The sequence below is a fragment of the Limulus polyphemus genome, unplaced genomic scaffold, assembly GCF_000517525.1.
Source record: "Limulus polyphemus unplaced genomic scaffold, Limulus_polyphemus-2.1.2 Scaffold2695, whole genome shotgun sequence".
Classification (NCBI taxonomy): Eukaryota; Metazoa; Arthropoda; class Merostomata; order Xiphosura; family Limulidae; genus Limulus; species Limulus polyphemus.
Window position 1 is genome coordinate 121506 of NW_013668305.1, and position 4452 is coordinate 125957.

Genomic DNA, 4452 nt, shown 5'->3' on the forward strand with positions numbered 1-4452 from the left:
GCTACGTAATATATTTTTAAACAAGTCCAACTTGTAGATGTTACATAATACATTTTTAAACAAGTCCAACTTGTAGGTGCTACATAATACTAGTTTTTAAAACAAGTCCAACTTGTAGGTACTACATAATATTATTTTTTAAAACAAGTCCAACTTGTAGGTGCTACATAATACTAGTTTTTAAAACAAGTCCAACTTGAAGGTGCTACATAATATTATTTTTTAAAACAAGTCCAACTTGTAGGTGCTACATAATACTAGTTTTTAAAACAAGTCCAACTTGTAGGTGTTGTGGCTCGTAGTCAGGAGGTAGATCAAAGCAAGTGTAACAAAATCACGGGCTACGTAATTATTGGCAAAGGGAAGCATTTCGCAGACCAGTAAATCAGAGAAATTCATTGTGGATAAACACAAACAATACAGTGGAATTTATCATTATTAGGATCGATACAGTTGCTTTGAATAATGAAGTCACACTGTTATAAAAAAAAAACTCGTGATCTTATTGGTTAAGAGTGAAACTAAACATATTTTATGTAGGCTGGCTAGGGAAGCCTTGGAAATTTCTTATGTACTTTAACACGTACACGGTCATAGATATTACACATGTGCAGTGCGTGTTCTGGGTGATAACAAACTTCTGCGGGAAGAAATATATATATATATATTTTACATTATTCATGTAAAGTAATATTTACACGCAATTCACATATTTGATTAGAAACAGTGTTAAGGGAATTTAATGCGTCATGCACATAACCCGTTATATACTTGTTCAGAAGGTTTTGTGTTTTTAATGAGTACAGAACATGAACGGCTTCAATCATACTTGAAGATTCATGTTTGCGATGAAATGTTCCTTAAGATACTATAAGTTAGGGCCTGTCCGAATTGGGCTTGGCATGACCTGGTGGTTAAGACGCTTGACTCGCAACTTGAGGGTCGCGGATTCGAATCCCCGTCGTCGACCATACTCGCCCATTCAACCGTGGAGGTGTTATAACGTGACGGTCAATCACACTATTCGTTCGTAGAAGAGTAGCCCAAGAACTGAAGGTAATTGGTGTTGACTAGCTGTCTTCCCTCTAGATCTATCATTGCTAAATTAGGACGGCTATCGAAGATAGCCCTCTTGTAGCTTTGTACGAAATTCAAAACAGACCAAACTGTACGAACCCCCACTCCCAATGGGTCAGCTGTAAGACTGATGGTTTATAACGTTAAAAACCGGGTTTCGATACCCGTGGTGGGTACAACACCCAGATACCCCATTGTGTACAACACGAAGCAAAACAAAGGTTGTCTGAAATAGTCAAACTTGACCAAAATATAGGTTGTGTCAGAGTACGAGCTACCCTGATACAATTTGTGGACCTGTGGGGCATTCTTATAATAAATCGGGAAACAATGGCTTAATAACTGTATCCAATTCCCTTGTCTGTGGTTCCCTGGTGGAACAACGGTAGGTTTAAAGAATTACAATGCAAAGATCCAGGGTTCAATTCCCCGCGGAGGACGCAACAGATAGCCTAATGTGGCTTTTCTCTAAAAAGCAACCAAACCAAACCTTTGTCAGCGAAACGCCATGCTCTTTGACTTCATGTAGTGGGGTAATCTGCTGATTTACCTGGCACCCAAAGGGACTCCAGGGGTGTTCTATAACAGTCAAGTCAGAATTCTCTTCTGGATAATCCAGTGGTTGTTTTCGGAAGTAACTTTATCAGGAATGCCACTAGTCGTTATCCTAGCTCGATTGTGTCCTTGAAGATCCACATAAGTGTGCTCAATATCACATCATTAAATTGTCCCCCTCAGAGACACCATGATATTCGTAAGTCCATTCATACTATTGCTATACTACTACAAAACTAAACTGCCACATGAATGTCCATTTTTTAATGTACATATAGCATGATATTTTCATCTCCTTGAAGATCCACATAAGTGTGCTCAATATCACATCATTAAATTGTCCCCCTCAGAGACACCATGATATTCGTAAGTCCACTCATACTATTGATATCCTATTCCAAAACTAAACTGCCACAAAAATGTCAATTTTTTTAATGTACATATATCATGATATCTTCATCTGGCTATTCAAACACGTCCCCGTCCCACCAAACACACTCGCCCTTTCAGCCGTGGGGAGATTATAATGTGACAATCAATCCCACTATTCGTTGGTAAGAAAGTATCCCAAGATTTGGCGGTGGGTAGCTACCTTCCCATTAGTCTATAACTGCTAGATTAGGGATGGATAGCGCAGATAGCCCTCGAGTAGCTTTGCGCGAATTTCAAAAGAAACCAAATCATCTCGTTCAATTTTAAAAGAAACCAAACAAACTTCAAACACGAAACCGTCGATCGTCCATACATGAAAACTTGGCTTACACGTGAAGAGTACATATATCAAATAGCGTATCTAACTGCAAAGCTGAAGCAAGTATTTGAACCTACCAAGTATTCTTATTTGAATGAAATCACAAATGATAATTCTAACTTCTATCAGAAAGTCCATACCGAATCCATATGCAGAGGGCTAAGGATTCCTAACGGCCACATTGTACTCGGATAGCAGTAGTTATGTGGAATAGTTAACCACTGACAACTTTGTTTACAACTTCAGCGTCTGATACACGTGTCCTTAGTCTTCCCACCAAGAGCTAACCCTGTCTGTGTGTTTATCTGGCTGACAACATTCGAACAGATTTAACAGTTTGTAATTCCGCCAGAAAATCCGCCACAAGCAAAGTTAAGACGATCATCATTGCAGTAAATCACCAAATGATCAAATCTTATGATTAAATGGTTTGTTTGTTTTTTAATTTCGCGCAAAGCTACACGAGGGCTATCTGCGCTAGCCGTCCCTAATTTAGCAGTGTAAGACTAGAGGGAAGGCGGCTAGTCATCACCACCCACCGCCAACTCTTGGGCTACTCTTTTACCAACGAATAGTGGAATTGCCCGTCACATTATAACGCCCCCACGGCTGAAAGAGCGAGCATGTTTGGTGTAACGGGGATTCGAACCCGCGACCCGCAGATTGCGAGTCGAGCCCCCTAACCACCTGGCCATGCCGGGCCTAAGATTAAATGGAAGACGTCGATCCAGAGCAGGTAGAACATGCAGAGATTCGTACTCATACACTGATAAGTTTTTCAAATGTATGGAATTTGTTTTACTAACTAGTAACCTTCATTCATTTTTACAAGGCTAAAGTAAAAGATATATATAATACTGCGCTAGGAAACAATGATATAGTAATATTATATTATCGTAATAATAAATACTGAATACATAACTGAAAAAGCCGATAAGTGAGATGCGTCTCCGGTATCGGGACTCGAACCCGGGCAATATGGCTAAGAAGACGAATGCTCTACCACTGAACTACCGAAGAATACGGGACTTGAACCCGGGATCTTAGGCCCGGGATATTTTTTCACTTATCAGACTTTCTCTTGAATCTTTAACACAAATTATTAGGACAATACAATAGTATTTACAACTTCATGGTTTCTAATCGGAATTATATATCTATATACATATAAATCTAGTTAAAGTTGTATAATATTTGGTGGGGTGGTGGTAAATCAACCCACTAAAGGCCTGACAATATCAACACACTGCAGTATGGTGATCGTACTGTTAGTGAGAGATTTTATAAATGAACATTAACGGAGTCGGTTTGTATTCTTAGAGCACTATCTTTGTTAGCCAGTGGTCTCTATCCCAGAGTAAATGAACATTAACGGAGTCGGTTTGTATTCTTAGAGCACTATCTTTGTTAGCCAGTGGTCTCGATCCCAGAGTACTTTTTCACTTAAATTTTTAATACATGTAATATATCTAAAATGTTTAAGGTAAATAATTTTAAAGGTGTAATATGTAGCACCTACAAGTTGGACTTGTTTTAAAAAATAATAGTATGTAGCACCTACAAGTTAGACTTGATTAAAAACTAGTATTATGTAGCACCTACAAGTTGGACTTGTTTTAAAAATATATTATGTAGCACCTACAAGTTGGACTTGTTTTAAAAACTAGTATTATGTAGGCTTTATTGATTACTAGTTCCATGACTATGATATGTCACAATTAGTTCTACCTATGTCCTGACGGCTACTCCCAAAATTTATTGATTACTAGTTTCATGACTGTGATATGTCACAATTAGTTCTACTTATCTCCTGACGGCTACTCACAAAATTTATTGATTACTAGTTCCATGACTATGATATGTCACAATTAGTTCTACTTATCTCTTGACGGCTACTCACAAAATTTATTGATTACTAGTTCCATGACTATGATATGTCACAATTAGTTCTACTTATCTCTTGACGGCTACTCACAAAATTTATTGATTACTAGTTCCATGACTGTGATATGCCACAATTAGTTCTACTTATCTCCTGACTGCTACTCACAAAATTTATTGATTACTAG